Raw genomic sequence first — 26,597 nt, forward strand, 5'->3', positions numbered from 1 at the left:
TGAAAAAATGTACTGCAATGAACAGAGCAAATAATTCACAGATAATAGCAAACAGTATAGGCCAAAGATTTGTTTTCATTTAGAATTCACTGTGTGACTGTGTAAATAATTACAGGTAAACTCGTTGGAGAGAATGCAGCTGTGGTTCTGAGACATCTATTTTTAAGGTTGTAAATAAAAGTAGAATAACTTCAAATATGTTACCAACTTAGAAGGAAATCCATCCAGGCCAGGAGGTGAGTACTTTCTAAACAGGTGTTACTAGTTAGGTTTATGTACCCTGCCTAGTCTGTAAGTTTCTAAACTGCCCCAACACTTGTGAAATCCCATGTAAATAATGGAGTGTAAGAGTGATTAAGAGAAAAAACCATTGTTGTGACTTCAAGGAAGCAGAATGACTGCCCTTAAGGAAGGGTGTGGTACACTACAATACCACTGCAGTTCATTAGGTCAGTAGTACAACACAGGACAGAATTGAAATGCTAATTAGATTTTATATTTGACTTGGTTTTCAGCACGTTTCTTACTTTCCTGTACCCTATTTGACCCCAGCCTTGCTCCTTAATAGAATTCCAGCACTGTGTCCCTTTCTGGAGCCTAGGAGCTGTCATCACACCCTTGCTGTCCCCCACACTCTTCTTTCACACTGGGATGCTGGTTGGCCAGCATTTCAGCATGGGGCAATGGATCTGGTACATTTCAAAACCTCTTCTGTTTGTAAACTCCACAGCTGGTCTTGAATGGCTTTTTGTCTTCCACTTTGTGTCTTTCTCAACCAGCTTCTGGCTGCAAAGAGAAGAGGGTTCTGAAATACACACCTTGAAGTCTTCTGTAAGGAAATCAGGGATAAGAAGGGATGCTTGTTTAATAATGCCTTCGTTTAGGAGGTGATGTGACTGACCCAAATAATGGATTACTAATTTACCTAAGTAAACTTAACACAATGTACTCATATGTCGACTTCAGTTCGGGGGATATATTTATTTGAAGGGAAAGTACACGGTTTTCTTTGTGGTACACAAAGATTAACATCTCATTTGCTGGAAGAAAAGTTAACATGACGGAGATAAGAACGGAGTATGCGGCAGGAACACGTGGTGGTGTGGGAAGCTCCCGCACATCAGTAGTTCCCAGGTTGGCGGAGCAGCTCTGCGGGAGGGGAGGCTTGGCTTAGGGGGGGGTGGATGGTGTCCCCGTTATAGTAAGGAGTCAGAGCCGCCGTCAGCACTAGAGGGTGCTGGAAGAACGACTGCAACACGAACAACTCCGTGTTTGAAGTCCAGAACCCCGAAAAGGGGAGTAAAAGGCGTTGTGTCCCTCAGAGCTCTCTGTCCTCACCCCGCCTTGCCGCAAACCGCGCACCGGTGTCCTGCTATTGGATCCGCTGCTGTCAAAGGGAGGGCCGGCACCTTGGAGGAACTCACTTGTGTGAAGCTGTTTCCTTAGCAGTGCCTAGCAGGTGGTGGCAAAACAAATGTAAACACTTCACTTTTTCAAAGGAGTTTTGTTTGGAAACATCTCTAAATAGAGGGACTAAGCATATGGTAAGAATGAGTAGAGGCAAACTAGATAAATGGAAATCTGAATCTTGATAGTGATTCTGAAGCTGGTTTTCAAAATAATTTCACCTCTGTATGTTTTGGTGTCTGATAAATTGAGAAAGAGTAAATAGTATCGTTTCAGCTTAATTTAAATAGTTACTTTTGAAAGCACTTTTTTTTTTTTCCTTTTGAAGATCATAAGACTGTTTAATACTACAGAATTCTTGATTATGTCATCCCATACTAGCTTGATTTTACAAGGCCTTTAAGTACTTTGGAAATATTGTCCAATAAGCACTTAAGCACATTTTGTTTGATGACAGAGCTGTTTGGAATCTTTGTTACCAGCATTTTAAGGTAAGGAGATATAGGTTACCTAGTAAGGAGGTAATGACACAGTGAGAAACCTTGGAAGTAAATAAAATGGACATTTCATATGAGAATTTGGCAACATGTATTCCACTGAAATTTCTTCCTATTTCATGCATTCCCCTTTTTTATGTAAAGGTAAAAAGGAAATAGGATTTGTTTTCTGACCATTTCTAGTAGTAAGAATAGAAAAAAACTGTAACATATAATGACAGCAGAAGCTCACCTTGGGGTGGTGTCGATATACTTCACCTTTTCTCCATTCAGGTGGATTGTGTCTTTCCCTTTGGAAAGGGCATTTTGTGGAGATGTGGTACCAACTGATCTCTATGCTAGCACAGCTGTGCTTTTCTATCCAGGTTGTGAATAGCCTTCGAGCTTTGCTGTGGGAACTCTGTCTGATCCTGTGTAAGTGTTGTCCCAGATGGTGGTTTCTACAAGCTGGGCATCATCTGCATTTTCTGCATCTTGTGTGTGCCTTACACTAAGGCAGTCACTGGGGAGTCAGGGTTTCGACTGGAGAAATGAGTGCTTGGTAGATAAAGTGCCAGGGGTCTTCTAGATTAACCCAATAGACAGAGTGGAGACAATGTCAATCCACATGCATTTTACAGCTCACTTTCTGCATTGAAAAACAGAGATAAACAGGGATGATGTCTTGCACACCTCTGCCATGGCAATGCCAGTCAAATCCCATCAGTATTAACTGCTTGTTATTACCAGCCAGGTGTAAGGGTCAGATGCTGATTTTGTATTCTGGTGTCTCTCCTCTGTTCTAGTAATGAAAAGAAGCTCTGAAATAAATGATAAGAAGTATTTCCTAATTAGCTGTGACACTTAAAACTTTAAGTTACTTTATCAATAAGGCATTGACTACTGCTGGAGACATTTTCCTTTCCACAAGAATGCAAATGAAGCAACTCATAAGTGCTGAAACAGATGTTTAGTGTTCAGAAGATAACCTGAGAAGCAAAACAGAACCTGAATCTCTAACTACCTTCTAAACTGAAACTGTTCAGTGCAAACACTCTGCTCTAAAGACAGACACACTCTAAGTATATCTTACTGTATGTGGAGGTCTTCCTTCAAGGGTTTGTTCTTTAAGCAGTGGCTGTTAGTAAGCAAGGATAAAGTTTTAGGGGTGCAGAGCTAAAATGGATCTCAATCTTATTTACATCAAGTGAACGTTTAGTGTCCACTGTCCCATGTCTTTAATTTTTTTTTTTTTTTTCCTGTACCATTTGCAGAAGAGAAAAAGGTTTGTTCAGCCAGGGAAGGAAAGTACTGCTATAGTCACAAAAAGATTCTGGCTTAAAAGAAGAGACTCTCAGTCTTTTTAAAACTTTGTGCCTGTAGTCTAACAAATGTTCACAGCCTTTCCTGTGATGCAAACCAGCTGTAACCATGCATTACTGTGTGTAAACAGTGTTCCCTTGCTATACGTGTTTCCAACAACAAAGCAGGAGATACAAGCTTTACTGTTCTCTTCTCAACTGACTTGTGTTAATTCCCTACTACTGATAATCACCCTGTTTTTGAAAATCCTGTCCCATTCTTGAAGCTAGCAAGAACAGGGGCCAGCACTGGATTGCATGCCAAGTGACAGGCTGAAAGCTGCCCTGGGAGACTGAGGTCTTGGTGCAGCTTTTAGTGTCTGTGTGAAAAAAGGCTCATTGAAAAATCTTTGAACTCATGGAAATAATGTACATTCTATGCTTTAGTTCATCAGGATAACCACAGCCCTAGTTTTCAAGGAGCAATTCATTGAGCAAGCATAGACTCTTCTCTTTTTTCTTCAGTGTTTCATTAATTAATTTTAAAACATTCCTTACTGGAAGTGGGCATCTTTAATGGGAGAGAACTCTGAGAGGAGCCTCAAGGGTTCATAGATCAGAGTTAGTGATACTTCAGAACTGGTGGGTGTCCAAGTAATGTAATAAAATGTGTTGAGTAAATATCCACTTTCCATTTTCTGATGCTGCAGCTAGCAGGTTTTTTTTGGTTGGTTGGTTGGGGTTTTTTTTTCTTTTTTTTTTTTTTTCCCTTCTCATACATCTATTTCTTACAACAAATGTACCTTCTCTTTTTTCCCTGCACTGATTCCTTGGTGTTTGTGGCATCTGACACAAAGGGGCTGATTCTGAAGGTTGGGTGCCCTTTACTAGTCACATCTTCTCTGAGGTAAACAATGCCAACAGAACTCTAGTTTATAATGTGTTCAAACAGAGGTAAAACTCATTTCCCAAATTATTTTCAAGCACCAAGTCCAGATGCCTATTGTTAAGGTTTGGATTTTCCTCTGGCAGCAGCTGCAGAGTGGATTTTTTTTTTTTTTTTTTAAAAAAACCCCCCGTTTGTATTGAGTTTCATAGCAGGGAAAATTGTTGCTAAATGGTTGTTACCATGATTTCTACTGAAAGAAGGATTTTGGAGGGGAGAGTGAGTCCAAATGTGCTGTTTATTTCAGAGTTGTGTGGTATCTTTTAATACACCATGTTTTTAGCAGTCTGGGCAAAAGCTGTTTCTTTAACTAACAGGAGAAAACCAACACAAGCCATGATGTATTCTGAACTGGGGCTTTATAACTGTTGGTTATAGCTTGTATTGTAAGGAATAGCTTTGTATTGTAAGGCCTGTTGAACTGAGAAGCATAAATTAACAGGAGACTATCTCCTAGCTTACATGCAAGTTACAGGTCGTGTGAAATGTGGTTTAGGCTTATACCCTCCAAATTCTGTCCTCCCTAACCCACACATGGCTGCCTAATTGTAGTGCTGGATACCTGCTCTTAACATTCTTAATCCACAGGCACCACTTCTACCTAAAGGATCTTGTAAAATGATCTGCACATCCGTTATATCCTTTACATGCCCTTTCCCAAAGTTTACTAGAACTTGGTAGCTGGTGGAACAAAGATTTCCCTTGCGTTTAGGCTTATGTTGCCTTTAACAATTGTTGATACAATTTGTGTTGCTAATGTTCTGTAGCTTTAATTGGGGCTTTTTTTTTTTTTTTCTTTTTTTTTTTCTTTTTTTTTTCTTCCCTTGAAGGCTGCATGTTCTCCTGGCACCATGTGTTCCACATCCACACGGTGCACTTGGAGGGCCCTGACTGAGAGCTCAGTATTGAACTGCAGCTGATTTTGTGTCTTAGAAGGAAGATAATGCTCCAGTGAACTAATAGGAATAGCACCATGTTTCTGAAGGCTGCAGTAGCAATGTTTTTGTTGTCTTCGAGTCATGGCAGGTCTTATTGAAGGATCGTAGCATAAGCAGCTCCATGAACTTCTGGACTTGTTTCATGCTATCCCTGAAATGCATTCTTGTAGCAAGAACCTGAGGTTGCTACAAACCATTCTTTTGGTTCATCTGGAGCAAACACTGTTAAACTCCCCTGTGTTTAGAAGTCACAGAAGTGGTATAGTTTACCAGATGTTAGACACAGTTTGTAATTAATTAAATGGAGGTAAGGGAAAATGCTCTATGCAATGCAATGGAAGCATTTATTTGGATTACTTTAGTATTGTCCATGAACACTAAATCAGTCTCCTGTTCCAAATGATGCTTAAATATAGTTTTGCTCTCTTTCTGTTAGACTAATAAGTCTTTTTATTAATAAGTGCCTTACGTTGTATTGTTTTAGGGCACATTTGTAAGTTTATGCCAATTTAAGTTCTTTGTATATTGTGGTAAAAGTAATCTTAATCTGATTAACCTAGGTGTCCATACGTGTTATTTCTGTGAGAGAGATTCTTACTGAGATACCTGTTCTACTAAATACTTACCCAAAATTTTTTGGTTGCAATTATTTGCTTATTTGTCTTGGTTCCATTTCCTTTTTTCCTTTCATGTAAATGCCTTCTCCTGTCTTGATTGTATATTTAATTTGTGCCTTGCTGTGGATAAGTTAATATGTCCTCAAGCTATTGTGGTTTCTATGGCAGATTTTAGTTTGGCCTTATTACTTCAAGTTGTTATACTGTCTTTGAAGGTAATTTGTATAAATTCTTGTGGTATGTTCTGTGCAGTTTCACTTCTAGGTTCACATTGCTTTTCATTGTCTTCAATGCTAGTCTGCTTGTAAACTGCAGTAAAACTGTTAAATGTGTTCAGGGTGGTTTTTTCTTTTTTTGTTTGGTTTTTTTTTTTTTTTTTTTTTTTTTTGGTGAAGCTGAGTGTGTTTACTGTGCTACTGCTATACTTTTCCTGCTTAACATACTATTCTTCATTTTCAAATATTTTTCTTCAAAATTTTAAATCTTTCATTCGTTCCTTGATCAGTATCAGAAGTAAATAATCTGACACTCCCTAGAAATTTCCTCTGTCTCTGAGGAAAAATGTCCCCAGCACAGTCCACAGACTGGTTTTTGGTGTGTCCTGCTGTTTTGCTGCTGTTATAGGTAGGTGTCTGGTGAGCTAATGCCCTTTACTTTCAGCAGGATTCTGCCATGTGCCCACTTCTATCAGTCAGACTGACATACCACACAGGTATATCACATCTCAAGGATGAATAAATAAGATCTTATTTGACATTTGTGAATAAATATTTGGCCTTCACTCTTCCCTGAGACTTGCAGCTGTCATAATTTAAGAGAACTCATGGTTACTGGCTGTGAAAGGCTGGACAGAGCTCCTGCCAGAGCCATGAAAATCTTCTCTTTGGTCAGCCAGCAGACTGGCTGTTGAGCAATTTGAGACCCTCCCTTCCCCCAGAGACTGGGTATTTTATTACTGCAGTGCTTCCAGGCACTCCTGCACGGAGGAGAGAGCTATCGGAAATGTTTGGTCTCTTACATGGTGGTATAGGAGGAACTGCAGAGCTTGGCTGGCAAGGCAGAGTTTGATAAGCACTCAGGCTCTCTATAAAATGGATTGTTTTTTAGCCAGTTGATGACTTCTGTGGAATCTGTGCTCTTCATTAATTATCAGGGCTGAGGAGCAGGACCAAAGGTTATAGTTTGCAGATTAAATAATCCTGTCCTAAATGATGTGCAGCTTTTGAAATAGCCAAAATAATCTAGGCTGTCAAAGTAAATTAGTAAAGATATCTGTAACTGACTTTTATTGGCTGAATTTTCTTCCTCTGTTGAGTAATAAGGTCTGTAGGGGAAAAAAAAAATAATAATAATAAAAAAAAAAATTCTGAGAGCTCCACAAAAGTGGCTGCCAAATACAACAAAGGTTTCCTGTGCAAATCTAGAGAGCCAGGCTTCAGTCAGCCTTATGGTAGTTGCTGGAATTTGCTTACCCCTGCATTGTTTGACTGGGTGTGCTTCAGACGCACAGGGGTAACTTTTAACTTTGTAAATTACTAATTTTCAATTTAGATGGAAAAAAATAGCAAATAGCGTAAGAGAAAACCATATTAAATGGTTTGAGCGAAATGTCATGTGGTTTACTTTTACTTGTATGCTGGCATTTATTACTAAGGGCCCAAAAGAAGAAGAACTCTAATACTGTTGTATTTAGAAACTATTTCCATGGGCAGTGCTGCAGGTTCTTCTGTTTGTGTTACTTGAAGCCAACTGGATGTCAGCTGATGAAAGGTAATTTCCAGGTATGGCTCCTTTGTGATGTTGTAACAAGAAGTGTTCCGTTCCCCGCTAGCAGGCCGTCCTAGCTGGCTCTGGCGGGCAGATATCCAGCACCAGCTGCTCGGTTGTGTACTTTGCCTTGTTGTTCTCTTCCTCGGGGACATGCGTTGATGTCATAAGAAGGATTTCTCACCTGCTTATCCCCCGCGTTGTGGGGATGGGTTTGTGCAGGAGTCGTGGTTGAGATAAAGGTGTGCGGAAGAAACTGAAGTTTAATCCGTAAGACAAAATAAAATGAAATAAATATAAAAGTTCTGATACAAACCCTTCTGTTTGATATGGACTCATCAACAAAAATATTTTCCTCTGCAACATACTATTTGCATTTCAATTGTAAACTAGGCTATTTGCTGCCTGGGAAGTCCAAGGGAAATAAATGTTTTATGCTTACTTTGTCACAGTTCAGATTAAACAGGCCTCCTTTGGCCCAGGATGCCCTGATGTCAAAAAACACAGTCACCTGAAACTAAACTGGAATAATCTTGAAACAAAATCACTGAAGCTTTAATTTCCTTTTTTATTTGTGGATGCATATGGAATAATAATTTTGCTTCATAATTTCAATCTGAAAGATAGCTTTTCACATCTATCAAGATATTTCCTTCAAATGCATTTAAACTTTTATGCTTGATTCCTAAGAGGCATATTACTATTAGGAATAGGGGCATGAAAAGGGATCTTCTCAAGGACGGAGGAAATTTTTTTTTTGAATTGATTAGTTTTTTGTCTTTGTGTGACTTTGAAAGCTAGAGGATATCTGAGTTTTCCAGCAGCAAAAGAAGCAGGAGGCATATTTTAAAAAATACAGGAGGCAGTACCGGGAGAGTCAAGACAAAGCAGCAAGGTAGTGTGAAAATAGAAATGCCAAGTTTTTCTTATAACAATATTGAAAAGGCAGTAATGGAACAGAGCATATATTAAGTGAGGAGACAAATCTCAGTGTGATATTACAGCTTTCTGACTTGTTAAGCACACCAGGAATTCTTAGAAAAGAAGGAAAAACAATGTTCAAAGCTGAATGTTGTGAACAATAATTAGTCTGAAAAGTCAAGTCCCCACATTGAAACTATTAGATTTAGCAAAGAGGAGTGTCTTACCCTTTGTGCCCCATATGAAAGGATCGGAGAAGACTTAGATCAATAGACAGAGGATATATTTATAGAATGTCAACGGCACACTAAGAAGCAGTTTGTACTTGTACTAGTGGTGGAGGCACAACAGAAGTAGAAAGGACTTAGAAGGGCATGAAACTGAATTACTTTCATTGGACCTCTTTCCTTGAATGCTCACTAGCCCAGAGTTTTGGAAATGTGAGGAGCCACTTGAAGAGACTGTGTGTGCTGTGTGGGTGAAATCAGAGATTCTGGTAGTCACCATTCTGTTCCAGTTCATTAGCCATAAAGTTAAATATAGTCTCAAAGAAGAGAACTTTTAAACAGTGAAAACTGCCAGCCTGATCTTTCACAAAATAACAAAATGAACCTATTTGTGGCAGCAAAAAGAGAAGATATTTTTAAAATGGATTTTTTATTTTTTGTTAGGGGCTTTATATCCCTACCAAAGGTTTTTCACTAACAGTCTTAGTACAGAACCAAGTATGAACATCTAACTTTTCAGTTTGCACTGAATAATCACAGAACTGCATGCAATCACACTGCAATTCCATCAAAATGGACAAATTACTTAAGTACTTAAAGTCTGTTTACCTTGAACAGGAGAACAGAAGGACATTTATAGAGGTTCGTTTCTATATTACTTGTGGACAGTGCAGCGTGCATAGAGTGAAGTGAACTCACCCAAGGGGAGCTTGGAGAAAATCTTTTTTTTTAGGACTTTCAACATCATGCAGTCTGGAGGAAACCAGCTCTTTTGGTTTGAGGATAATTTGAAAAGCATCTGTTTTCAGATGCTTTCATTAGTTCATTCCATTAGAAATGGAAGTGCTGGAAATATTTTTGATGGGAATTATACACTGGAAAAAGAATGCAGTTTTATCTCTAAAATGGCTTTGTATTTTAGATAAGTTACAAAAAAGTGAGCTTCTAAGCATGTCAAGCAAGTTTGAAAGTGTGAAGATCAAACTGTAAGTGGACTTGGTAATTGCATCTTCAGTTCTGATGTAAAAATGGCATTTTGATGAGCACTTTTGTTACTCAGTTTAGATTATTTCATGTGGAACTCATTCTTGTATTAAATTAGAATTTTATATAGAACTCATATGGCTTGAGATTATATATTTGCTTGAGACTAATGTTAGATGCACAATGAGATGGTACCTTGATGAGTTTTTAATGTGATTTTATTTATGATACTGAGGCTATTCTATTCTTTGACAGCTGGAACCTTCTATGCTGACTTGTTGAACGTGAGTGCACCAATGTACCTCCAGAGCTGAGGAAGTCATGGTGACAGTGTCAGATCTGGAGCATTCTCTTGCAGCAGAACTGCAAAGAGGAGACAGAGACAGGCCATTAATTCCCACCTGCAGAGGGTATTGCCAAGGTCTGCAGATAGCTGAGATCATGATTAATGAGGAAAAGGACAGATTTTAGACAGAGAAGATACTCGGGTGCCTGCGTCAAAAGGGTAATGTCAAATCATGCTTTTTCTGTCGTGTAGATAGAAGCATCTGTCATTGGTACAGCACATGAGAACAGTCTGGGGCAAATGCTAATTGTAGGAACTGGAAGTGATGGATTATCAGGTGACTGTGTTGGAACGGCTGGATATGTCTGTAGCTAAGAGAGCTGACTGGTGCTTGGATGTGTCTGGGAAGGACATCGTGACAATACCTGTGTTTTCTTAAATACTCTTTCCTTCTCAAGTTACTCAGTTTAAATGCATACCTTTAATTTAAAATGCATTAAAGACACTAAAACTCAGAGTGGGTACGATGTTGGTAAGGCTTATTCTCTTAGGTTAGCTTTTACAGAGAAGACCTCTTTGCCCAAACCTTGACAGCAGTGTTTTTAGTTTGCTTTCAAAGGTAAAAAGGAAAAAAAAGGAAAATCCAAAGAAAAATCAAAAGACAAAATTTGAGTGGTCTAAATTTGTTGAAATGCTAAATGAGGGAGATGAAAGGAGAGAAGGAAGGTGCTGGACACTCTTTGGATAGAAGGACTAATGTGAAATGAGATTTGAAAATAAATGAAGACAGGAGGTGGACGAATAACTTGTATACAGCTTTTGGGTGATTTTGTAAGTTATTTTGGGGTTTTTTGGTAGGGATTTGGGGACGTGGTGGTGTTTGTTTTGGTTTTTGTCTTGATAGGCTTTAGAGATCTTGATCTCTGTTCAAACTGTTAGATGTATGGAGTGCTAAAGCAGGGAATCTGAGTGGGTTAGAAGCCAGTTTAATCGCTCTGCAACAGTCAAGAGTGTGACCCCTTGGCAGCTGCCCTGTGTTCTGGCAGCAGGCTGAGAGACAAGCAGGCAGAGGAACAATCTGATCAGTTTTTCCACTGAGCTAACTCCTGAGCACCTACTGTTACACACTGGTGTTTAATAAATCAGCTCTCAGAGCATGGGGGGGAGAAGTTACAGTTTATGTACATGATTGGATATATGTTTAAATATACACTGTAGATACTGATAGCTGCTCAAGAAATAGTTACCATAGCAGGTGCTAAAGGTACACCTGTGATATACATTAGGGAGTCTGCACCAGATCATACTGCTCCATGGTGTTTATTAGATCACCTTTGTCTGCTTACACTTTCAAAATCCCCTTCTCTGATTTCTTTGTGTCAGCTCCTGGTTTTTGATTCAGGGGTCAGCCCCGATTCAATGAGTTTACATGAAGTCAGCTCCTAAGTCATCCTCCCCACACTCTGAGAGGTGCTTTGGCGTAGAATAGAGGAATGGCTGGAGCCTAATGATTCATACCCAGCTGTTAAGTAAGATTTATGTTGATCATAATTAAAAGTTAATTGAAAACAAAATAGTGACATTTTTGTTTGGAATGAACTGCACAGTCTTCTACTCCCCTTTCATAAGTGTCTTTCAACTATTTTCTAGCTATATTTTTTAGTTCCAGGAGACTTTACTGTGAGTAAAGAGAAGGTTGGAAATAACTTGCCCTTTGCTTAAAGGCTTAACTTTGCTTTTAAGTCTGTCCCCTGTCAAACAGAGGATCTGCTTTCCAGAAGGACTCGTAATTTTTAAAGGAAATAAAATGTTAATGACTAGCTGAAAGTGCTAATTGCTAAGATATTTGGGACAGTCTTGTATAAAATTTAAGTGAATTCCTTTTAGTTCTCTCTACATTAAGAGAAGCCTGAATCATGTGTTTCCATTTGGCCTGTGGGAGTACAGCTGCTACTTAAAAAGATACACTTTAAAAAGATACACTAGAGAAAAATGTTTTGTCCTGGAGAAGCAATCACTTGTTCTGAGACCTGAGTGGCAAAGTATGTATGGTGCATAGTCAGGAGAAGGGCAAAGCCTGTATGTCACCCTAAATAAACCAGTTCCTCCGAGGTCTGTGTATGAAAAAGATTAACTTGTTCTAGGGTGAAAGGTACAGCGCTTAAAAAGAAAGGCATTCAGTAGTTAGGAGCTCTCTAGCAGTGAATTTGTCGTGGTTCTTTGTTAGTTTGTGAATGATAATGAACTATTTGTGGATTGAAAAGAAGCATCATTCTGCTACATCTACCTTGCAGCTAAAACTGGGAGACTAGAGCTACACTGGTTAATGTATATAGTTATTAACATGTATTCATTCTGTCAAGGGGTTTCTTACCTACATCTGTCATTACATATCCCACATTCTCCTCGTGGTGAAACTCCTCACTTACCAGTATTCTACACACAGATTACTTGAGCTTATAAACTATTCTGTAATATTTTTAGTTTAGTTAATTTTGAGCATCAAAATAGACAGATTTTCTTTCCAGTGTTTACTTAGTACTGACCCTTCCAGAGAGTAAAAGAACTATCCATCCCATGTTATTTTTAAGGTGTTGCCTAAACCCATTCCAAAAGGAGATTTTCAGAGGAAAGAAGAGACATAATTCATCTGCTGAAAAGGAATAACTTTTTTTTCCCTAGTTATAGCAGAAAAAGCATTCCCTCATTTGGTTAGACAGCCAACCAAATCCCTGACAAGTAATTAATCAAAACAATATATCAACTTTTAGTAAGAAAAAGAGAAGACTTGTATTCCTACTCAAGGAGATGTCCTAATGTTTTAGCTATACTGCAAAATATATATTTGTATTAGTGACTGTAGCAGTAGGGAAAGAATTTGTTGCATGTTTATTTCTGTGGGCCTATTTGAAAATCAGGGTGAATTTTTTCCTTTGGAATGATTCACACACCTACAGAATACCTTCCTACATTGAACAGGACAAAGCCAGCATCTTCCAAGGACTTAACATAATGCCATATCAAGTGATACTTGTCTTCCTAATTCTGTTTTTTTTTTTTTTTTTTTTTTTTTTAGCCACCCATCTTCGAAATTTACATGATCCACTTATTCTGAGAACCAGGCTTTAAAACTTAGGGTTGCAAATAGAGAAATATTTTGCCTTTTTTGTGTTCACCCTTTTTGTAGGGGTTTGTTACTTATAAATATTGTGAATTATAAATGTTCCCCCACGTAACTTTTGGCTTCACTGCACTGTACAGCAGTTAGCAATGTAAATTGTGATCCAGGCTGGGCTTGCTACCAGAGATGATGCCACAAATGGTGGGGATGGGAGTAACTGCAACACTCTAGACTGGAATTTTACCTTCAAGATGACAACAGTAGTGCTACAGTAAGTGGATTCAGGAGGTAAACTGAAAACAAAAGTAATTTTTATGTTGCAAACTTCAGACTAGTTCAGTTCTAAAGGCAGTTTTATGGGCTACGCTTGCAGGCACACACCCAGAAGAGAAACTTCAGGAGGAGCAGCACAGTACCCTGCACACCCATCCTCATGATGTTGCCTTACTTCATGTTCCACTGCTCTCTTCACTAACTGTTGGCATTTTGCAGACTCTGTGTATAAGCACCAAACTTTTTATATATTTTAGACCAGTATATGTTTGACCTATATATGTGATTGTGTCATATCACTTGCTGTTGGCTGAGGTTGGTGTTAAGAGAATTGGTCCATTGTGTTTTTAAAGTAGGGTTAAAAATAACTTTTGTTCATTCTTGTTTGTTTTTAGTAAACTAAACCTATATTCTCTTATCCTTTTTGAGCAACATTTTCAGTGTTCATAAAGGTATTATTATTATTAAGTTGAAAAATCTTCCTTCTAACTGCAAACTATTTTACTATATCTTGAAGCTGCCATGAGGTAGTTAAGAGATGCTGAATGTGACTCCACAGTACTTTCTTTTTAGCTTTCTGTTTCATTTGGTTGCTGTTTCATGCAAACTTAGCTAGCATTACTCTAAAAAAAGAACACAGAAAGCCAGTAATTTGATTTAATATCTAAAAGATCAGTACCATCTTGGCTTATGTCTGTTTGTCCCTTTAGCTAATGGGACCAGAAGTGTGTGTTCTGAGGTCTATTTTTTAATAACAGGTTTGGTAAGTTAAGAAATAGAGCAAAGGTTCATGTGCTGCATTACTGAGTCAGGGCCTGGGATTTGTCCCATCTCCAGCTGTCTGGTGAAATGTGGCACATCCTGGGCAGCTTGGCACACGTGAGACGTTTGAGACATTTACTGCCCTGTAGCTCTCTCCAATGGCCAGCACTTATCCCTGAACAGGAGATCCCAGCAATAACTTCACTTTATTTCTTGCTAACTGGAAGTGTGGGAAGTTTTGCTCTGGAGAAGTGACAACAGCATTTGTCAGGAGCAGAAAGGCTGAATAAAGTTACTGATGCCTGTCAGCACTCACTTTGCTTTCTATTGGGTGTTCCCTTGTTCATTCTGTTAAGGATGGAATTTGTAATATGATGTACCTGATAATTCAGAGGTGTTCTTCTATCTACTTTACTAAAGTCACTGAAGCTAATTCAGTTTGTAAACAAGACAAAATGGAAGTCCTCTAGTGAGACCTGTAGAGAGACAGCCGGAAAAGTCAGGTCATTTTGTCAGTGTCATGCCCTGCTGGTCACTGGCTGTAGGAGAAGGGAATACAGGTGACCTTTCCCTGATCAGTAACAGCTGTGTTAATTAACAATACACCCTCGCCCCTGATGAGTCACAGCTGTATCCAATAAGGATTAGTGAGGTAAAAGAGGGGGGTTAGGCAATGAGGGGAGGATCATCATGGAGGAGGAACTTGAGGAGCATGGAGGAGAGAATCTCTGCTGTGAGGTCAGTCTGGGTGTGCAGTCAGAGCCTGTTGTTGGAGCCTGCAGCCACAGTCTAGCTGGGTGAAAGCCTGCAGTCAGAGGCTGCCAGGGAAACCTACAGTAGGAGCTTGCTGCAGCCAGGGTCAATGAATGGTTGGAGTCAGGATGGCTGAGCTGTAAAGAGGAATAAACCAGGGCCCTCTTCATGCTATGATAAACATAGCTCATTTTTACCCCCTAATAAAAGGGCTGCTGCAGCAACTGGCTTGTGACAGCCAGGTAGTAACCTCTTCATCAGGAAGCTGAAATTTCCATTTGTTGGTTTATTGATTATTTATGGTTACTTTTTCTGAATACAGAGAAACAACCTTAATATTTGAAGATTTGTTTGTAAGCTTTTGAAATTCCAAGACACTATTGCATCCGAACTGCAGAGGTTAAATTATTTATGCAAAATAACCCCAAACATACAATACCAAAAATCCACCCCCACGAAGCCAAAAGAAAACCACAGTGATATTTTCACATTATTTAAGAATTACTGTGTGATGGTTGGTTGGTTTGGTTGTTTTTTTTTTTTTTTTTTACAAGTCATTATGCTTTTAGGATGACAAAAGAAACTACACTGTAAATGCAGCCATCACAGTTTTAGAATGTCTTTGCTTTGAAATATGTTGCTTTAGAAGTATAACTAGAACACTTTGATTTGTGTGTGTTCTCCCAGTGTCAGGTCCCAAGCTTTGACTGACTGTGACCAGTGCTGTGGTTTTTCTCCAGAAAGAGACCAACACAAGGAGAAATAAGTACTTCAGTACTTAGTATCTGAAAACACACTTTAGTGACCATGTCTGTCCTTCATGAAAGGACAGAGAAAAGAGATGGGAGATTGAAAGAAAATGAAGTAGTTTGTTTCATAGTTTACATTATGGCACTGGAATGTTTAATGCACTTACTGGCAATTCAGAAAAGTTAGCCTCATAATTTACACAGTGGATCACTGGATCTCTCTGAAGCTTTTCCCCTTTCTTTTAAAAGTCAGTGTCTTTTAGCAGAGATGATTTGTTAGCTGTGTCTTTCCCTGTGCCATATTAAATAGGTATCAGCACTTGCAGTAGAGAATGATATTTTTTTTCGAGTGGCACTTTGTTGGCAGCTGGAATAATGAGATTACTATTGTCTTGTCTTAGGCACTATTCAGGTTTGTGATATATATAGTTGACATTACAAGTAGTGTGCTGCTAAGCAGGTGCATCTAAAGAGCTATTATACCAGTCCCTCTGTCCCTAAGGTCAGGTAGAGCCAGAAGTAGGAAATCATCTGTTCTTGCTGGTTTGGATATATTCTGACTACTCTGCTGCTATCACAAACATCATTAAAGTAGTTTAAAGGGAATTGCTTCTGTATGTGGCTGTAGTGAAAGAAAAATTTTCACTACTATCTTAACTATTACTTTCCCAAGGTATGTTTCCGATGACTAGGAACAAAAGCATGTGGCAAACTCCTACTGTAAGATAAATTAGGTTGGTACGTTTCAAAACACTTGAGAAAACTTTTGTTAGGAAGCTGTTGATTTGTTTGTATAATGCACATAAATATTGAGTTTTTGTTAACAAAACCAAAGATGAGTTGATTTATTTTTCCCCCAAGATCTCTATTTCTTTTGATTGTTCATTAGAATGCCTTGTTCAATACATTTAACAGTCTACCTTGAAGCTGTGTCAGTGGTCTGTTTGACCTGTTAGCTGTCCATGTCCAGGTGACTGCTGCATTTTTCTTTAACCTGTCACTTACTCTCACTCAACCTGGTGTACTCTATGTTCTTAGAAAAATTAGGTAGTTAACCCTGCTGATTTTTCTGCTATTTACAGCTACTTTGATTAGCTACTGTTACCTGAGTTCAAAGCACTGTTGTCTAGGCTTCTGTATTTTTGGGCAAGATATTGACAGAAGTAGCCTTAATGAATGTTTTTTCTAGAATTCTTAGCAACTGCTTTTGATGACAGTTTTAGTACCATGTATATAATCTCCTTTTTTGGAAATTCTACTGACCTTAAGATTTGTAAATCTAAAGTAAAACTCTTCTGTATTTATCTGTTCTCTGGTCTTGCTGTGACAAAGTGAAAAAATCCTCATGTCTATGCTTTTTTTTTTTTTTTGTTAAGTTAAGGGGGAAGGAAGTATATTCATAAGGCATTTGCCAAAACATGCCTTTAAATAATTTCTGTTCATCTCTTCTCAAATACATATGCACTGTGAAATGTGTGTATTGTGCATGAAAATGGGTTATTGGCAACTTGTCTTCTGATCAGTATTGTCAAGGACACTTTTTTAAAAGTTTTCTTCCCCTCGGTGCAGCGTTGTGTGAGATTTCATTTTGAAGGAACACTGGATTTTCTCCTGTATTTCAGTCTCAGTTTGGTGTAATTAAGCTTCCCCCCACAAGCAATGGCCTTCTCAGTTTTTAATCTAGTATACAATAAATTCAAACTGAGCAGACATTTTTCTCATGCAGTTCTATCTTTTTTTTCTGGAGTTTAAATGCTCTTAAATTGTGCATGCTTTAGAATTCACAGCATTTCTCAGTAAAACAGATGCCATACATCAAAATCCTTTTATAGGTGGTGTAGCTTGCCTCTGCAATCACAAGTTTCTGGTTTGGGTAACAGCTTAAGTTCTAGATGTGTATGCTTTTTATTTTTAATGGGTCTGCTGGAGTGGCAGCCATGACATCAGTCCAAAATAGAATTACACAGTCACTGGAAAATGCACACTTTCATTAGCCAGCAGTGAAAGAAAGAGTGTGTTAGACTGTCAGAGTTTATGCTGTGGAACAGATAAAAGGCCAAGTGTAGCAACTGCCAGTTAAATAATTTCTAAAATAAGCCAGTGGATTTTTTTTCAATAGAAAGATCAGTTTTTCCATAACTCCTCTAATCTTCTAGTTACAGTTCCTGCTTTAGAAACACTACTGCAGAGCAGAGGCAGCGATACATAATCCAACTTTTTTCTTGTTAATGCAGTTTTTATTTACATATGCATAAAATTATATATATATATAATTTATTATTTAAAATCACTCTCATTGCAGCATGAGGCACTATTTATTGTCAGCCTGCCTAGGTCTTTGAAATAAGCCCTAGTGAATTTAGTTTTTAAGCCTCTTTAAAGGGATTTGGGAGTGTATGGCATCTCAGATGATGCTATCAGGTAATGAAAATGGGAGTGAGGGTTGTAGAGCTGGAAAATACTTCCAAGTGTTGAAGACTTGTCTTCCTGCATATCTGAAAGTACTGATGTAGAACAACTGGAAACTTCTCTTTCTCAGTCTAGAGCTACATGAACTCTTATTCAGGAAATTTTGAGTATTTTTCTTCAGTTCTAAAATTTAAATAATTTTACAGGAAAATGATCAAATGGTATCTTAGTTCTGTGTGTATTCTGTCCTACTGTGATCTGTTCTTGTTACTTTAGTTTCAGAATTGAGACTAAAAGTGACCAAGGCATTCAACAAAACCCTTTTGCATTTCAGTTTGGAGTTGAAATGACTTATATCTGAATCAGCTGTGACTTGCTCACATTTTTGTCTGTGCTTACAAAGCTCAGTCCAAACAGGATAAAAAACCCAAAATCCAACATTTTTTGTCTCACCAGCCTTTGGAACATTTTGTGCCATTTATTACAGCTCTTTCCATCCACAGCATATTCAGTGGCAAAAGACACATTACAGCTAAAAACCTACTTCTGTTTTTGTAATTTCACTACTGGTTCCAACAAAACTCTCAATAAAAATGTGAATCCAAACTTTGTCACAGGTTTGTAAGAGATCAGGCACGTGAAATTTAGGTTAATTTAATAATTGAGCTAGGTTTTTTTTGTTGTTTAGAACCAGCCTTCAAAGATCACTTTCAAGTCAAACTTGGGAGCTATGTGTTTTAAATCATAGTCTGCTTTCTTGGGAAGTGTAAGATTATAGAATCCAGGATACCTTTTGCATTTTGCCTTCTTTAGTGTGTTTTTACTAGCTAAATAACAAGGCTATGTATGACTGTTTATGGCTTTTGTTCTTTTCACATTACCTTTTTCCCCCCCCTCCCAAAATACAATTAATTGTGCTCATGTAAAAAAGATGTTTAGAGCCTAGTGGACCCTGGAGTTTTTAAGCTTTCAACAGTTTAAGCACTCATACAGTGTAGATTTTACTTTTTCAGCTTTACATATATACAAGTAAAACTTGGTTGGATACGTACCAGCAACTTTCCGAGACAGTAAAATGAAACAAACTTTTGAACCTCTTTAATGGGCTGTTATAGAGTAATTTTTCTTTCTATTCCATTATCCAGTTTCTGGCTCTGTGGAGGATTAATTTTCAAAGTAGAGTTGCTTTACCTTACTGCTAAGGCAGTTGCTGTTTCGGGGTTGCTTCACAAATCATTTGGGTAGATTTAAGGTACTGCAAGACAAAATTTGGGAATGAAAGGTTGAGGGGTTTCCCCCAATTAATAGGAGGTATAAAACTGCAGAAGAAGAATAAACCTGGACAAGCCATAGTAGGTTTTCCAGAGACTGTCACACTGGTTTTGATGCCACATATAGAAATCCAGGGACCATCTAGAACTCTTGCCAGTCAAACAAAAATACCCTGAAACTAATCTTCAAGCTTCGTTGATATTCCTTGGAACTGCATTGACCAAGTATATGGCAAAGCAGCTGCCGCTGCTTTGTAAATCAGTAAGAACTTTATTTACCCATTGATTTCAAGCGTATAAGAAATTTCCTTTCTGGATCAGTGGAAAGCATGTTCATGGGCTTGTGTCTGTCCTCCTATAAATCTATAAAATGTCAGCACTGGTCTATGCTTTGCAGACATGCTTATTTTTCTTCACATATCACCTTCTCTGCTGACTCCCTTTGCTGTGTTATGACTAATTCCAAGTCTGAGGATTTACTAAGCAGTTTTATTGCATGCTTGGTGTTAACACAACTATTCTACCCTTGCTTGTGATGAATCTGCCACTGACATCAGAGTTGCTGGCACTTTACACAAGCGTATCAAAGGACCATTTCCTCACAAAAATAGATTTACCACCAGAATTGCTGGGGTACTGAATGCTGAACTCCCACCACAACAAATGCTTTAAGAGAAAGGAAAATAATAAGAGCTTTTTAGTACATATTTCCATCTGGTTGTGCTTATGGACCTTTCTGACTATGAAATAACACATAACTCTGTCATGATAGACTTTTCCATGACAAAACTTACGGGTAAAGCCTTAGTATCTGGTTTTGGAAATTATTACCTATTTCTACTAAGTAGGCTCTTTCAGACAGATAAATTATTCACATTATTGAAATATTAATTGCACTAAGAAATATCTCTGGAGAAGGTGTGAGGATTTGAAACTTAGTAGGAGTTCAGTTTTGAGAAGTCTGGTCCAAGGAGATTGGTAATTAATAGGACTTAGGTGGTAGGGCCAAACAGGAAAATGAAGATCTATGAATCATATCAAGAAGTATTTTCTGAACTGAATAATGTTTTTGAACTGATATATGCACTGTTGATTTCTCTATCCAGCTATTTCCGTGGAAATTAGGGAGCGGAGAGAAAGTTCTATTGTATGAAAAAGCAGAAATACCCTGGCTGTTAAAAGATATCAAAATGTGTATGTGCCTGTGTTGCACATTGGATTTGAGAGCCCTTACGGATTCCTTCAAAACACACATCTGTGGTAACTGCTGTTGTAATAGGCAGAACTTTCTAATATTTGATGGCCACAGAAATGTAATTCAATTCTCAAAAATCTTTCCTTTTATATTTGTAAATCCAACCCATTTTTAAAAACAATAGCTTCTAAGGAGCACCTCTGAAATTTCTCTCCACCCTTAACTCATTCATCCTATGTCAGAGGAACCACAGAGATTTCCTAATACCTAGCTGACCAATTTTTGGTCTGAAGTCTCTTTCAAACTCTTTGCAGGATTTTAGTAAAGGACTTCAAATATGTATCTAATAAAAAATTCTATCATGGCCAAAGGAAATATCTTTTATCTGTGTTCAAACATTCTGTTCTGACCCACTTTCCTAGGCATCTATTAATTGCAGTATTTTTACAGGTGTTAAAGGGTATAACTTTATTTTGGTTTTTTTGCAGGCTCTAAATTGGAAACAAAGAAATAATCAACAGGCTGGTGATTACTGTGGAAATAGAAATGGAACAGAACACTTAGGAATGTTTAATATGCTCAAAAAGAATTAGCAGCTGAACTTGTCTGGCCTTCTCTTGAAATAGTCCATTTTCTGTTGTCCTTTGTGGCCCTTCTGTGTGTATATCTGTGCCAGGTAGCTTTGTGCTTCTCTATAATTTATAAACCACCCTTCAAGGTGGTTTTAAAGATGTTTGCTTGAATTCATGGTATTATATTGTTCCCTTATAAAACACATGCATATAACTCCTTAACAGTAGAGGATACTACATCTATGTAACAAGAAAAATACCATCTGTTGTAGATCACAGAGTAGAACACACATGGTTCAAATAAGGAAAAAAATCCATTGTTTACTAGAATTTTATAATCTGCAACAAATACCACATGAAACTTGGGCAGTTTTTTTCAGGCTGCTGTGTCAAATGTCAGGGTGTAAAGCAGAAGAATGCATGAATTGTGGCAGAAAATCTAGTGTTACGTGTCTTATTTCTTGAAGTATGCCAGAAATTTGTTTCAGAAAGGGCAGCTGTAAAGCAGGAAGGAAGGAAAGAAATACTTTCTCTGACTGTCTAGGAAGTCAAGCTTAGGACAGCCCTAGGTATTCTGTGCATGCCACTATGTTCACATGGATGTAATAAAGCTTTCCAGGCATGGATATGCATCCAGACTTTCATCCTCACCATGCAGCTTACTACTCAGTGCACCTCCTGCACAGCAGATGAGTTTTCCTTTGCTATCAGCAGCGTGGTGACGTGTACATGGCCAACATCACCCCAACTATTTCATGGAAAGTAACAAGAAAAGACTTAATTTCCCAAACTACTTGAAACAGCTGTAAGAATTTTTTTTTTTTTTTTTTCTTTTTTTGATTGTTAGTAGAAAAACTTCTACCTTTTAATGAAAACATAAAGGTGCTGTTAAAAAAAAGGGTATTTTACATTGTCAGGCATGCTGTGTGTTTGACTTCAGGGAGAGAAGCTTGCAAGGGCAGCAGATTTGGTTTTGCCTGGTAATTCTGTAGATTTACATGCACGTGCAACAAATTACCCTTGAGCAGGTATGTGTTAGGGCGGGCATGGTCTGTTGAGAGAAGGTTTTGGAGGCACATGTCTGTATTTTTAGGATTTGTTTTGGGTAAGTAGCCAAAAATTGCTGCTGTTACATGGTGGCTGAGTAAGGAATCAGCAGAGATGTAGAAAAAAAAGTGGAGAATGTAATTTTTAAGCAGTGCTGAGCAAGGTGGGTGATACAGGTGGGTAGTAGAAGTACAAGAACAATTTCTCTGCATACAGGCAGCTTCTGAAGGCACCGTGACTGGGTTGGAATTTGGCTGTTCTTTATGATCCTTGTGGTATCATAGGATGTTCCAGGCTTCCACACTTGGCTGAGGTTCCTGGGTGCCCAGAGCACAAACTCCAGGCAGAGTCATAACCCAGCTTGAGGTTTCTGTGAATGCATACAAGGCTGGTTTGAAAGCAGGTTCCACTCATTCCTTGGGGTCTGAGAGCTGTCTTGCTCTAAAACTCATCCAGAATGCTGAGAAATTAATGTGTGTGTTTACAGACATTAATACGTGGAGCAGTTGATACCAGGCACTACATCTCAGCACTGACTTAAGATCATATCCCAGTGAAAGCAATGGAAGACTAACAATTTAATTGTTTATATTGATACCAAGCCTAACTGAAATTGGTGAAACTGCTTAAAAAATAAGCACAGTAGACTGAAGTTGGTCTCAGTAAGATTGCTATTTTACCTTGAAACTTTTTTTGATAATGTGTATATCTTATTTAATAACCTCTTATTCAGAAGTGAACTGTCCCACTGCAGAGGGAGCAGCAATCCCTGCCTTGCTTTCCCAGTGCCTGTGAAAGGGTTCTGGTTGACATTAGTGGAAACTCAAACATTTCCTTGATGAGGCCTTCGTGCCGGTGACTGCTGGGAAGGGCAAACTTTTCACTCTGGCGTTGTGCCTTTGCCCAGGGAACAAACGCATCCTGGTGCAGACTGCAGTTCCTGGGGCCATCCCATGGCTGTCACCTTTCCTGGAGCTGCTTGTGAGGTGTTTGCTGCACCTGGGAGAGCGGCCAATGCAGGGGGATCAGAGACTGCCAGCTTGGTGTTCCAAGCTAGGCTGGGTAGGAAAGGTCACACAAAAGCAAAAATTTTGTGCAAATTGCTGTTGGTAAGAGAATAGGCTCTTGTTTTGTAGCAGACTAAGGAGGAGATCCAAGAGGAGTGAACAAATATTTATTTTGGTAGTTGAATGTGTGTTACAGTTACTGTGATGAGAAGGGCTAGGACAGAAATAAGCTTGGGCAGCTTCTGTGTTTGGAAATTCTTTAAAGACAGATGCTGACGTTGTATGCAGGAATCAATTTAGTATTCATTAAATTCTTAGCTCTTGTTGTAAAAATCATTTTTTTTTCCTAGTTGGTTTATTTGAAATTTGAAAGCTGGGTAGTATTAGGCCCCAATGGGCCCCAAAACTGAGGATGTTTTGGAAGTGCCTGTGGGAGAATGCCAACCCCTCCTTAGTTACAGTTGTTTTCCAGAGACCTGGGTTTATAAGAGCATGCCAGGAAATCCCTTGTCCTAACTATGGAAAGGGTGGGAAAAGGAGAAAGAGAAGGAGCATGACTGAGAGCTTAAAGTAAGTCAGAAATAACTACCTTGGAGTTTTACAGTCAGTCAGGGAACTATTTACTACAGAGAGACTGCCCAAATAAAAAATTGTATAATGACAGATCTTGAATTTTCACACATACTGGCAGAAGAAAAAAAATAAATGCTATATTGCAAGAATATAAAAACAAATGTGAAATTGTGGTTCAATGCATTATTATTGTCACACAATAATGTTGAGCTTTGAGATTGTAGGGAGGCTTGGTTTCACTATACCTGTAGGTTGTATTACAGTAACCTGGTTTCTTCTTGGCCATGCTTAGTAGGAGATGTAAAGATACAGAGGTCAATTAGCAGACAGTAAAGGCATCATTCAAAAAGATGATTTTTCTTTTGGCACTGAGTGTGCAACTGCAGTATACTGTAGTTAGCCAGCCAGTAAAGCAGCCAGCACAGACTGCTGGTATTGCAGGCCAGTAAATAGGGAAACAAAATGCATTCTGGTTGAATAAGCTGTATGATGATGAAAATCTGGAAGTGAGACAAAAAATAAACCAAAAAGGACAGTCTTTACTGCAATGTAACATGATTTTAAATTATAAACTGCATAGTGAGCTTTACAGTGCCTGTGGGGACTTTATTTGCCATTGTTTCTTGCCCAGCTGTCTGCTACTGTGCTTGAATTGCTTTAATTCTCCTCCCCCAGTAAATTCCTTCCATCTCATCTATTATCTAGAGAGGGAGAGTTTCACCTTGTTTTCTACATTCTTTGGTTTACAGTTATTTTTCAAAAGTAACACACACTCCTAATGTAGGGCTTAGAGACCATCCATAATTTAAGTGCAATTCTTGTAGTGGCAAAAGCAGTCAGTAAAACAAGGTGCTATAAACAATGTGCCTTCTATGCTTGCTCATATTTCCTTATAGCAGAAGCTGCTGCTTCTTAGGGATTAGAGAGCTGAAATGTCCTGGCACCTCCTGCAAGCAGGAAAATTGCAAACCTTGGCCATACATCTGCTGAAGTAGCTGTGGTACTTAAATAAAGGTCTTGAGACTTTAATTAAGATGAAGTGAAAACTAATCAGCAACTCTTGGCACTGATCAGGCAAACCATACTTCATTTTATTTGTCATGCTATTGCACCTCCTTCCCTGCACATGCACTCAAAATCCTGAAGAGTGTTGTTCCCTACCAAATATAGTCCCCTATATGGTTCTGGGATTTCAGTATTTTAGACCATCTCAATTATAAAAGAAAAAAATTAAACCGAAGAAAAAACACAAGCACAACCCTGTGTTCCAAAACCTCAAAACTTCACAAAATGAGTGCTTTTCCACTCATGGAAATTGCAGAGCTTATTACCGTTTCCATGTTTTTTAAAGATGTGGGGTTATAAAGTTATTCAAAGCATTCTCTTTGGATGGAGGCTTGCTGTGTTTCTCTCAATCAGGCTTTAGTTGTTTAATCACAGATTTTAAGGCTGTGTTAAATTGGATTTCTTAAGGTAACAGAAACCTCTTTGTCTGAAACCTTCAATTCTAGAAATACCAAAGTGCAGTTTAGAAAAAAGAAATAAGAAACATCTGGTAAGTCAGGATGCTGTCTGCACTGGCACAAAGATGCAATAATAAAAAGCCATTTTTTTTCCAAGTCTGTGCTTGCAAATAACATTATTACAAGAGCTTGCTGGCTGCAGAGTGCCTTATGGGAGCAAGGACATGTTGCAAAGTATTTTGCTGTATGGAACAGCTATGCTTTGGAAATAGTTCTCTGTTGGCTACTTGCATGAGAGAATAGTGAGGTTGGCTTATATTCGGGGCAGGTTTGTGCATCTCACACAGATGTATTTGAGCTAGCAGTGGTAGCAGAACTAAGGGCAGTGCAAAAGCTTAGTTTCTTAGTAGGTAGGACAGTCATACTGTTGTAATTGGTTCTTCAGTGTTTTGAAAGAAGTCTTTTAAATAGCATTGGGATCATCCTCTCTGGTGTGCCAGCCTGCCTTTGATATTTGTGGTAGTGGCCTACGAGGAAATGGATGTTAGGTGTGCATATAAAAATTGCACCCCAAACCCTATCTGTGCTAGACTCATTGATACAGATTGGGCTCCATGCTCCATTGCCTAGGGACAGTTTGTTCTGGGCCAGTAGCCAAAAAGTGCTGGCACAGAGGAATTCTTCTGCCCACAAAATAGGACATGCAGTGCTTGTAGCCGTTCAAGCAAGGTAAGCTCATGCCAGCCACAGTCTAAGCCCTTGCCTTCAGAGGGAAACAACATTTGTGCTTTTTCTGCTGTGCAAGCTTTGCTCACCCTGCACAGATTATCTTAATACTGTTCTCACAACAATGGGGGTCTCTATTTTAGCAGCAGCTAAAATTATCTTGCAATATGACAGCCAATAGCACCATTTTGGAAAAAGTGCATTACAGAAAAAATCTTATTAGTGTTCTCTCACTTTCTTCTCCTGGTGTTTTTACTGTTTCTTTTCTTTTCCCAGTAGTCAGACTCTGCTGGAGTTTGGTGCAGAGTAGGAGATGCTGATTTAGCTTGGTGTCAGACTAGGAACTCTTCAGTGAGGTGCCAAGTGAGAACTTTGTCCCCGTGTAAAATGGCTCTGCTGGCACCAGATGTCAGTGTTGGTCTGTGCTGTCCGGGGACGTCTGCGTGTTCCCCTCTGCCCCAGGGGCTGCCAGTGCCTCAGCAGGCTGGATGGTGAGAGCCTGCTTGTGAGGAGTCATCGCCTGCAGCTGAATTGGAGATGAGAGCTGCTGTCTGATCAAGGGACTTTTTTAAAAATAAAATCATTGCTTAAAAAAGTGATTTGATAAATTATATCAACAAAACAACAGCCATTTTGCTCAGCTAATATGAGCTGTTGTTGTATAGCCAGTTCTAGTTGTATTTTACGTCCAGTTGCTGTAACTATAGTGGAAGTGCAGCCTGTGGAAATCTTCACAGATTTTGCATTTATGTTGTGCTAATTGTTTACAGGCAAATTATTTTTACTAGACACTGATTACAAAGAGC

The 26,597-nt window shown here is 38.7% G+C and overlaps 1 protein-coding gene across 2 annotated transcripts in view; it reads left to right on the plus strand.

Moving 5' to 3' along the window:
- The first annotated feature begins 14,729 nt into the window (after positions 1 to 14,729).
- Positions 14,730 to 26,597, plus strand: part of COL5A2 (collagen type V alpha 2 chain) — a 151,317-nt gene continuing 139,449 nt past the window's right edge. Inside the window, exon 1 of one of the 2 annotated variants that reach the window (XM_058421321.1) lies at positions 14,730 to 14,764. The gene's annotated coding sequence lies outside the window, so the exon portion shown is untranslated. The remainder of the gene's footprint in view (positions 14,765 to 26,597) is intronic. The other variant, XM_058421322.1, reaches the window with a different exon arrangement.

The sequence above is a fragment of the Hirundo rustica genome, chromosome 7, assembly GCF_015227805.2.
Source record: "Hirundo rustica isolate bHirRus1 chromosome 7, bHirRus1.pri.v3, whole genome shotgun sequence".
Taxonomy (NCBI): domain Eukaryota; kingdom Metazoa; phylum Chordata; class Aves; order Passeriformes; family Hirundinidae; genus Hirundo; species Hirundo rustica.